Consider the following 12,172-nt stretch of genomic DNA (forward strand, 5'->3'; position numbering starts at 1 on the left):
TAGTGTTGGAAGTTCTAGCATCAGCAGTCAGACAACAAAAGGGAATCAAAGGCATCAAAATTGGCAAAGATGAATTCAAGCTTTCACTTTTTGCAGATGACATGATATTATACATGGAAAACCCTATAGACTCCACCAAAAGTCTGCTAGAACTGATACATGAATTTGGCAAAGTCTTTATGTATTTTAGAATGTTTAATTTTTTTTTTTAATTTTTTTTAACGTTTATTTATTTTTGAGACAGAGACAAAGCATGAACGGGGGAGGGTCAGAGAGAGGGAGACACGGAATCCGAAACAGGCTCCAGGCTCCAAGCTGTCAGCACAGAGCCCGACGCGGGGCTCGAACTCACGAACCGCGAGATCATGACCTGAGCCAAAGTCGGACGATTAACCGACTGAGCCACCCAGGCACCCCTAGAATGTTTAATTTTCACAAAAGTAAAATTTCAGGCTCTACAAGTGTTGCTACAAGTGGTAACTTCAGAAGTACTTTAGTTGGTTGGGAACCATTATCTGATAAAGTCTGTAAAGGAGATTTCTATTCCTTAATTACCCCTACACTTTTTTTGAGTACCGGCTACATATACTAGACATTTGTTGTAAGCAATTCCATGTATGATTTTATTATATTCCCACAACTGATCTATAACATACGTACTCTCATATATATTTTTTCTTGTCATGATCAAACAATTTTTTAACCAAAAAAGTGGGCAGAAATGTATTTAATCACCACTTCCATGGTGATTGCTAAGGGAATGATCTATGGGAGGCCTGAGTTTTCGGAGCTTGGAGTGAATCTCTTACCAATTACCAAATGTTAACTGAACATTTATGAACACATGTCATATGCTCCCTCTAGGACAGTATAAAACCTCAAGAAATCTAGGAAAATGGCCAAACTCTTGCTCTGGATTGTGGCTTTCAACAATAATTGATATATGCAGGTTATTTAAGACCTTGTAGCTGCCCCAGTCGGAAAACTGTTTGATATATAAATTTGTGGAGTATCTATCCAATCTGCCTTGGCTCTCACAAAATTAGGGCTTATTAAGGTATATAAGTATATCATGAAAATGAAATATTTCTGCTGAATATGATAGTTTTATTCTTACCTACTGTTTCAGAATATGATAATAAGGGTATGATATTTTAATAAACATTTACATTAAAGCTTCTCCTACAAACTAATCTGGATGTTTCACATTGAAACAATCCTTTTTTTTTTAAAGTATATATCAATTTTCAACTATACTGATTCATTTTTAACTTTCTAAGGAAGATTTTTTAAAGCTTACAGTATAGCTATCCAGATTTGTAATTCCACTAAACCCTGTTATATAATCCTGAAAATGTTTAAGTACATCACATATAATTTAAATTATTTAAAAGTTTATTTTACATTTCTTGAAGACTCAGAACTCCTTAAATTTATTTCACAAAAGGCCCATCTTCTCCAGAATAAATTTAACTTGCCTCATGCAATTAGTATTTAGAAAGACTCAAATTAACTGGAACATAGCTAAATTGAACCTTTAATTAACTAGATTTTTTCCTTTTTGCTCTACTTTTAGAGAGAGAGCATAAAATCACTAGAAAACAAATAAGATAGCAAGGATTTGTTTGAAAAATCGGCTTCAAGGTTGATGCTGGGGTCAGGGAATTACTAGCCCAATTTTCATTTTACAAAACTATGAAGTTATAATTCATTTAAAATAACGAACCAGAGAGACAAATGTTCTCTGATTCATGAAAGAAGCGTTACATTTTGTTTGATACACTTTTATTTGCTAAGTCAGAAAAGTGAGCTACCATGTTGAGGATACTTTCAAGTTTGATGAAAGATTGAATCAGAAATGGTTTCCTAGCCATCACAATGAAAACAAGAAATTAAATTAACCCAAACTCATTTTTACCTGAGCATTCTAATTAATCAAATGGATTAACAAATGGATGGGGAAGAGATGAAAAATACTTGTGGCAGAAAAACAGAGGCAATACTTTTGGTGAGAGGAACTGCTCATTTAGAGCAGTTATAATGCGAGCTACACATTCACTGAGAGCGGCAGAGTCCTCTCCTTCTTGTCTTTGCCAGCGAATTTCCCTTCAGCCCGGTGTCACCACACCTTTTCCAGAAATCTTCTGAAGACACCTCTTGCGTTACAGAGTCTTAACTCCACTCTGCTCCAGTTACTTTTCATCATAACATTTTTAATAAAGAAATATATACAGTCCGTCACGTATGTGCCATATACTATCCTCAGTAACATAGAAACCTACTGCCCTATAGACCTGGCACTTTTGCTGTATCTTCTTTTAGGTCTCTGCACCTGAGGACTGGCCGGTTCAGATGCATCATCTTTCCATTTTCTTTAAGAAAGGCTTGCTAGGGGCGCCTGGGTGGCTCAGTCGGTTAAGCGTCCGACTTCGGCTCAGGTGATGATCTCGCCGTCCGTGGGTTCGAGCCCCGCATTGGGCTCTGTGCTGACAGCTCAGAGCCTGGAGCCTGTTTCAGATCCTGCGTCTCCCTCTTTCTCTGACCCTCCCCTGTTCATGCTCTCTCTCTCTCTCTGTCTCAAAAATAAATAAATGTTTAAAAAAAATTTTTTTTTAAAAAGAAAGGCTTGCCAGACACATAGAAAAAAAATGTCAGAAACTGATTCTCCATCACCACCTTCATTTATGTGCTGAACTTCCAACTTCCAAAAAGAATTTGAGGGAACTTAGAAGATATGCTTACATAGAAAAAGGACAGAGATAGAGAAGGAGAATTGTATCAGAAAAATTATGTTAAGGAAGGCCATTTGCCCCAAACGGAAAGGTATCACTGATATTGTCAATAGGACAGAAACAAACAAACAAACAACAACAAAAACAAAGGAAATTTGACACCATTCATGTTTCATTAAAGGAAGTAAGTCAGTGCATCAGGAAAATTAAGCTTCTTCTCCGGACTGAGCTGAAGAGGCATTTCTGCTGTGGTCATTTGTCTCAGGACTCGTCCCGTGATGGGCATTTGATAAATATTTGTTGAATGCTGGACAATGACTGTAGTTGGGATATACTGGGTGAACAGGACCTTCTGGGGAAGACTGGGAGAGAGCTCCTGGTTGTCCTTGTCTTTCTTCTCCTGTGAAGGTCCCTTTGCAGGTGCATCTGTGTTAGACACGCAGAGTGCACCTGGGATGTGTCACCTGAGTGCTCTCCAGGCCTTTGGCCCACCTGGGAACCCAGGAAGGTGATTTCAGCATTTATCTCATGCACGCTCAGGAGCCTCAGGGTCTGCCCAGTGTTTTCTTGTTTGGAGTTTTATTTCCTTCGCTTGCTTACTTTTGTTCTATTTGTATTTCTTGGTTATCTCTCCCATCGCTGCTGCCATTTCTCTCTCAACACTCTAGTAACAAATCAATGGTAGCAGATTGTCTTTTTAACTGAAGGCTTGGGACTAGCAGTACAGAATGGATAAATAGTTCTATGAACTCCAGACATCACGGTGGTGAAGACCAGCCTTCTCTTCTGGCTCTACATCCTGTAGAGTCGGTGGTTCCTACCTTAGAGCGCTTCAGAATTCCTCTCTGTTATGCAGAGCAACTTGAGTCTCTGTGTCTCTCCTCCCTTTCAGACAGTTCACAGGCCCATCTTTCTGTATCAAAAGGCATCCGAGATATTTTCCTTACTAAAAGAGGAACTATGCTGAAGAGAAATATAGTCTTCCTACAACAACTGCCCCAAACTGAAATCAGATTTTAAAATAAAAAGTTTCCTCCCTGCTGCACCCACATATCTCCATGAACGGGTCCCGAGAATCAGGTTGTGACCCCCCCCAGTATCCTGGGAATTTCTACCAGTCAGAACACCCATTTCCTCCTGCAGGAAAGGAGGCCTCTTGTGACCTTTGGTCCTAGAAGGCAGCCTCATGGAGGAAAAGAACCTGGCCCTCCAGCCTAGCCGACCTTGACTTAATTCTTTCCTCAATGCTCATTACCTTCTGTTTGCTCTTGGGCAATTTTTAGATCTTTTTTGAGTCTTACTTGTCTCATCAATAAAATGGAGACAAGAAATCTTAACCTTGTGTTGTTATCTTCCGTTTTCCCTTCAAGGTGACTTTTCATTTTTCTAGACAATTTTTATTTTAAGCTTTCCCTCTCGTATCAGGAAAGGCTTTACTTCAAAGGATTTTCAGACACCCTTGAACAGCTAGCAGATGCCTTTGCACATGCCTTTGTGAATCGGTTGTTCTACCGCGGTGCTCAGAGGGCCAGTCCGAAAGGTGAGCCTGCCGGAACCTCTGCCGGACGGGAGGCGGTTCGTGCTCTGGAAGGCCAACGGGCATGCAAGCCTTACAGTCTGGTTTTAAATCCAGTTTTCCACTTGCTAGAGTGACCATAAACAAGGCATTTACCTTTTTTGACCTCAGTTTCTTTTTTCTAAAACAGAAATAAATTATGGGTTTGTGAGGAAAGTACCTAGTACTTGGTATATAGTAAGTGCTCACTAAGAGCTACAGAGGGCCAGGGGCTGAAGCACAGTGGTCAGGTAAGGAGCCAGTCTTTCTCCCTTGGATGCTGTGCTCCTCAGAGGGATAAAGGATAGAGACGGTCTGTCTCTCACTGTTTAGAGAGGAGAACTTTCTCTAATAGCATATCTTAGCTTGCACCCCCCCACTCTCCTAACAGCACATCTTTCCTTTCTGGCTCTCCCTTTCTCCTTCCTTCACGCTTGAGGACTATGTAAGCCCCTCCCCGACGACGTGCGCACAGGATCTGCAAGGGAAACACCCTTTTCCCTATGGATAGGGGATAATTAGGAATTTTTCCACAATCCCAAACCAACACTCTGAATTCACTGCTGAATAAGGACACAGGCTCTTCCAACTTTTCGTGAGAACCTGAAATCAAATTCCTGTTAGACAACTTAATTGACACTGGATCAACGTCTGTAGCTGCTGAGAAAGAACCCACAGCATACACATCAAGGACCCAGATCAGATTGCCAGCTGTGGCATCTGTGCTTATTCTTCATGTTTAGGTGCCACTTATGCAGCGAAGCAGGAAAGGAAGAGTACCCTCTTGCCAGTATTGTTTTAGTGCTGCTGGGTACTGATACCTTATGGATCTTCCTGGAATGTAGAGAGAATGGCCGAGACTTGTCCTAGTTTGCCACTGAACAGCAGCAAGGACAAATCCCAAAATAATTGTGAACGCACTTGGTCATCAGTAAAATGAACGGGTTGGGCTAGATTGGCTTCAAGATCCCTTCTGGCTCAGAACATTCTTTGATACTGTGATTCAGTCAATCTAACTTATCCTTAACGTCTTAGAGCACGTTTTCTGAGTATATCCCAATGGAATACCTTGTCTGCAAAAGGCTGATCGTTATTACTTGGGAATAATAAATCAGAGCAAGAAAGATGTAGAGTTCACGGTATATTATTAGTTTCAAGTTTGCTAATCCTTATTTTATGAGGTTTAATTTTCATGATGTTTACTTTCCCATTCAGCCTATTGTCAGAAAAGACAATGCTTTTTGTATTCAAGGAAGAGATAGGCCAGAGACTAATAAATGTGTGCTCTGCTCTTGCTCAGATAAATGCGATAGTTACATCAAGCCATGGCAGGATATTCAGGCCCTTGTATTTACCCTGGTAAGATTAATACCTTACAAGTTTTCTGAGGAGTTTGTAAAATGTCACAGATTTAGTTTTAATATAATTTCAAAGTTGGAAAGCTAGGAAATATGAACCCCGATTCTTGACAGATTCATTATCAATAATACCATATGCACAACGAAATTACATCTTCAGCAAAAAAATAATCTGTCATAAGACTAAACTAATTTGCAAGTAATTAAAAATTTACCTGAAAATATAACATGAATTCTCTTGAGAGTATATGGAGCATTTTTGCGATTGTTTAATATTCTCTATTTTTTCTTGATCACTATATTAGGGAATTGTAGTCTATATGGTTTTATAAAAATAAGGTGAATCATAGAGTAATTGAGCTGGAAGACACATTAAAAATTCATCTGCCTCTAGGAAGCATGAATGTCCTCTTTTTGAAGCCTCTGGGGATAGAATGGAAATATTCTTGGGAGCCTCTCCTGGATTTTATGACCGTGGACATCCAGGTGACTGTCACTGTATTTACTCTTATGTACCATTGCATTACTTCAGAACATTTTCACTTATTTTCTTTTTGCAGACAGGGAATGCTTACAAAGCAATTAGCACACTGCTTGGAAACTAGTAAGTGTTCAATAAAGGAGACTGGTATTGTTCTCTTTATCCATGAGTTTTTGGGGGTTAACCAAAATCTAAAGGAAATATTGGTCAATTAATAAATGTATTATTAAAATATTTTCATTCTGTAAATATAGATTTATAATTCTAAGTAAATAATATTTCTAATAATTGAATACTAGAATGCTATTACTATTACAAACACATACCAACAAAAATTAATAATGTTGAATTGAGAATCAAGAATGAAGAAGATATTTAAATGTGTCATTCTCTGCCTACTTCTGTCTATGAAGTAATTGTCCATTTCCAGACCTTCCTTTCCTGCCCAACTGGCCTTCATTCTTTTAAAAAAATAATATATACACAATTTGATTGAGTTATGATTTAACATTTTTGTGTCTGCCATTTTTTGGAACATATTAGGAAAAAACAGCAAGCAGAACATGATTACACTGAGAAAATGTCGTATGTATATTCATGTCCACCAATATATATGTACATTAGGAAATTAGAAACTCCTCTTAAAAAGTATAATGGAACTTGTACAAAGTATAAGAAACCTTCATAAGAAAAAAGAAAAAAGTAGGTAATTTCTATAGTTGCATTATTTTGGCAAAACCTTATGAAGAAAAATTGCAAATACAGATCCAAATTTTCCTTTCATAGCACTCACCACCAATCCCACTGAACGTACCTCCCCTTTATACAGAGCTAAGTGTTAGGGGCGTCTGGGTGTCTCAGTCGGTTAAGCGTCCGACTTCAGCTCAGGTCACGATCTCGAGGTCCGTGAGTTCGAGCCCCGCGTCGGGCTCTGGGCTGACGGCTCAGAGCCTGGAGCCTGCTTCCGATTCTGTGTCTCCCTCTCTCTCTCTGCCCCTCCCCCGTTCATGCTCTGTCTCTCTCTGTCTCAAAAATAAATAAACGTTAAAAAAAAAAAAAGACCTCAGTGTCTTCCAAGGGCAGTTTGCATAAAGAGAAGTTTATAGAGATTCAGGGAATAAGTGTTCAAATGTAGTGCAGTACCTTATTATCTCTCATTATTATTTAGATTTTGGCCTCAAGGCCTGAGTATCACTAGGTCGGAAGCTCAATTTTATTAGTATATTTGAGAAGATAATTAGTCAATTAAGTGAAAGTACAAAAAATAGTTTAATGTGCAAAAAAGCAATTTACAGTACAGTGTAAACCTGACTCTGATTCAAATCCTAGAAATTAATGCCAAGCCTACCTGCTTCCTGATATGATCCCCCCAATCTAAATGTATTATTTATATGTATGAGATATGGTTATCAAGAAATAAAGGGGCTCCTGAGTAGCTCAGCTGGTTGAGCATCTGACTTCAGCTCAGGTCATGATCTCACGGCTCGTGAGTTCGAGCCCCACGTCGGGCTCTGTGCTGACAGCTCAGAACCTGGAGTCTGCTTTCTATGCCCTTCTCTTGCTCTGCCCCTCCCTCACTCATGCTCTGTCTCTCTCTCTCTCTCAAGAATAAATAAAACATCAAAAAAATTTTTAAGTAAAAAAGAAATAATAAAAATAAATATGTAAAGTGCCAAGAGAAGTTTTTTTTTTTTCCAGGTAACAGATGGAATAAATTAAAGTTGCCCTATGAACAATTAAGTAGCTGAGCCATGTGCTGTGTGAGGGCACATGTCTGTTTCTACTGGTTCCACAGTACCTAGGACAGTGCCCAGTACCTGGTAGATACTTGACTCACTCATTAAAGATGGACCACTCATTATTATTTTCTAAATTTTAGTGGTAAAATCTTAATAGATTTCTTATTAGACCCTCACTTTAATTCACTCAGCAAATAAATATGTGCACGTCTTAGCTGAGTATTCCATAAGTCAGTGAGAACGCGTTTAATTGTTCTTACTGTAATGCTAAGAAGTTATGTAACCTGGTCAATAGCAGGAACGTTAAATTGTCAAAATTTCCAAAACAAAGGCTGTTTAGAGATCACTAGAGATCATTAGTAGATGTCACTGGTGATTGTTTTGGCAGGAAATCATCAGTGATGTAAACTAGGACAACCTTCTTAGGTCCTGATAGATGCTGAATGCCATTAAATGCACTAAAGCATAAATACATTTAATTTTATTCTGATGAACCTGGAAAGAGTTAATGCTACTTCTAAAATATGATAAATATTCTAGATACTAGCTAGCTTAAAACCCAATTTGGCACCAAAACTTTCAGTGATTCTCATCTTATTATCAAACCACTTTTTTGAGAGAGAGAGAGAGAGAGAGAGAGAGAGAGAGAGAGAGAGAGTGAGTTCAAGTGGGGCAGAGGGAAAAAGGGAGAGAATCTTAAGCAGGCCCCACATCTAGCATGGAGCCCAACACAGAGCTTGAATCCATGAACTGTGAGATCATGACCTGAGCCGAAATCGAGAGTTGTACGCTCAGCAAACTGAGCCACCCAGACACCCCTATCAAGCTACCTTGAAAACAGTTTGATAGGCTGACCCAACACTAGATGTGGGGGGGAATAAAGTAGGGGAGGCAGGGTATTGCTGCCTATTCAATGGCAAATGGAAGGGCTAAACTGCCTGTTCTCTCAGATTTCTTGCGACTCAGGTTCTCTTCGTTCATGCACTTTCATGTTAGACCTCATATTAACAGTATTGACTACTTTAGGGATTTGCATAAACTCAATATTGGAATGGACTATTTTACACTTGCTTTGTGTTTTCAATCAGACAGAGCAAGCAAAAACATGAGGGAGAAAAAAAAAGCCCAGATGAAGGGCAGGTTGTCAAATAGTTCAGAGATTCAGAGATTTTTTTTAATACTTTACTTCCTACCCAACCCAATGCTCAGATATCTTAAAGTTGTATTAATAAGACAAATTGCTTTAATCTTTCCTCTCCAACCTTATCTGCCAGTTTGCCTACCATTTTGTGAGTGTTGGCATGTAATTTCTTATTTCTTTACATCAGTTAGGGTTTTGAGCTAGCATTTGGGGGCATGAATCTTATATCCGTCCATCTTCCTTAGAGTTTTCACTCCAAGGCTCTGTCCATGAGATGACGATGGAAAAATAGTAAACAAAGTGTCAGCTAATCAATTAGACTAGGAAAATGCCCCAGTAATCTTCAAGCTCAGGACTTTTGTGAAAAATCATATGGGAGCATGGTTCCTAAGTCAGAAGACTTCTTATTTCTCTCCCTGTGAATCTCTGTCTAATGAACCCTCAACAAGGAGATTGGATTTTATTAATTCATCGTGGAGAAAGGCCAGTCAGAATCATCCCACAAGTTGGGGGCACCTGGGTGGCTCAGTCAGTTAAGTGTCCGACTCTTGACTTCAGCTCAGGTCATGATCTCATGGTTTGTGAGTTCGAGTGTACATCAGATCCGTGCTCACAGCACAGAGCCTGCTTGGGATTCTGTCTCCCTCTCTCTGCCCCTCCCCACTTGCTTTCTATCTTTCTATCAAAATAAATAAAAATAAACTTTCCATATATATGTGTATGTGTGTATGTGTATATATATATACATACATATACATACATATACATATACATATATACACACACATATATATGAGAGCAGGGCACCAAAGCACTTGGAAACAGAGGGAAGAATAGAGTGTGGCATGTATGTGGACACACACACATACACACACACAAAACCTCTTCATCTATAACTCCTGTGTAGTACTGTGTTTGTATATCTCCATCTTTTCTCACTGAAGAATTTTTAAACCCTTAGTCAGAAGTGGGTGGAGGAACACAAGTTCTTCATTAGCTACCTGTTTTCTTCTTTATGCAAGATAGGGTCTATGTTCAAAGGGGGTCTTCCTTGCAAAGTGCTGCTGTAATACTTGTGTCCTTCACTCAGAGTGCTTAATACTAAATGCAAAGAATGATCAGTCTTCGTATTCATTAATGCTCCAAGTTTTATTTTTAAATAGTTATCAATGATTGTATTTCCAGGGAGACTTTCTTCCTCCAATATGATCTGCCCTATGCTTACTCACTATTTGATCTTAGAAATATTTCTTTTTTTCCCCCATTTCCCTGGAGCTTGAGGTCCTGGGTCTGTCTCTAATTACCGTACCTCATGTTTGTTTAAAGTGAACTACATTGATGAGAAGGCACATCTGTATGCTTTTCCTTGCCTAGATAGCCCAAGTTTAGAAATGGTCTCCTAGCAATTTAATCCTTCACCGCCCACCTCCCTTCCTAGGCAAGAGCTGTACAAGTCACAGTGCCTCCTGAGTATCACTATAACCATGTGGGATACAGCCATGGGGTAGTGGGTAGAGTTTAAATACTCATGGCCAGCCTTTTGTAAATCACAAATGAAAACAATTGTAGGTAGAACCTCACAGTAGGTGCATTCCAGGAGACTTGAAGCCACACTCCAATTTTCTTCTGATAAGGGGGAAGCCAGTAGTGAGAAGGGCAACTCCCCTGGGAATCATTCTCTTCTCTTGCCCTCTAATAATGCAGAGGAGAACATGGTGACCACAGCTGCCAGCAGGTGGACTCATCCAGAACCAACAGAACAGAACCTTGTGAACTTCCACTCTTTCTTGTGCACATCAAATTCATTCTAATGTCCAGGAGTCCTCAATCACACATGGACTGATCGGGGCTAAATACACAACAGATATGTTTATATATTATAGAAATGTTTTAAGGAAAATGTTATGCAGAGTCTTTTGGTCCAAAATGCCCTTTCTTCCTCACTGTCTAGCACAGAAGAATTGATATGCCATAAAATATCAGAAGGTTTGTTTTTGTTTTTGCTTTGCTTTAAAGAGCTTAAGATTAATCTTTTTCTTTATGGAATTACAGTTCCCAATGAACAATTTCCTATCCCTAAACTATTAGATAGCAACAGTCACCATGGCAACTAAATTGAATACCTTAAATTATCTCTTATAACATTATTTTGGGAACTTTACCTAAGGTGAGAGATAGATTCATTTAACTATTTAAATACTAAATTTAGAATGTACTTGGGAGTTCTAAATATTATGAACAAAAGCACAGTATTTAAAATTCTGAGACTTTTTTTATATTCGTGAATTGTAAGCGTAACTTTAGATGTTTGTACCTATTAGTGTGGGTGAGATACAATATCACAGTTCATATTTTTATAATAAAATTAATATTTAAAATTATAACCTCGAAATTGATATTAAATTATAACAACAGTAGTTTTTGAAAGTCATGGATGTAAGTAATAATGAGATGAAAATTATTATTATGAACTTAATTTTTAATGTTTCTCCTTAAATAAAACTACACTAATAAACTGGCCTAATGATTAGTTCTTCCTCGAATAAAATAATAACAAAAAACATTTTAATAAATAAAGGCAAAATATTTTACTTTTATGGAATGTTTGATGTTTTTAAAATGTTGGATAAAGTAATTCATTTTTGGTGATTTTTAAAAGGAAAGATATATCTATATCTATCTATCTGTGTAACTGTCTACAGAATTAGTCATGTTATACATTAAGGTATCTTATTAGGGATATTTGGAAGTTTTCTGGCCTTTGTGTTTGGACATAGAGCTAATACATGTGGGACAAATTAAAAATTAATCCTCTAGCTTCGCACCGTATATTGCTTTTAGCTTATAGCTTAGCATGATTCGTACATTAATCTTAATATATATATAAAGTGCATACATATATATTAAGTGCATATATATATATATATATATATGCACACATATGCACACATAAGCCCTGCATCATTCTAAATCTTAGTGAAGTGAATGATTATGACGACAAGTGTAACTAAGGATGTTTTGCTTTTCTTAGTTTGTGTTCCAGAAATATTACTGCTATTATAGAGTGGCTCTTTGTATTTAATATTAAAATTTTAGTGCTGCTTAAATTTTTATCCACTGAATATTACATTTCCTGTGGTATGTAATTGCATACAAAAGAACTTCA

General features: G+C 38.0%; 1 protein-coding gene across 4 annotated transcripts in view; it reads left to right on the plus strand.

Moving 5' to 3' along the window:
* The window catches only part of PACRG (parkin coregulated), a 509,535-nt gene that overhangs the window by 123,242 nt on the left and 374,121 nt on the right, over nucleotides 1-12,172 (plus strand). The window lies entirely within an intron of this gene.

This window comes from Panthera tigris, chromosome B2 (assembly GCF_018350195.1).
Source record: "Panthera tigris isolate Pti1 chromosome B2, P.tigris_Pti1_mat1.1, whole genome shotgun sequence".
Lineage (NCBI taxonomy): Eukaryota > Metazoa > Chordata > Mammalia > Carnivora > Felidae > Panthera > Panthera tigris.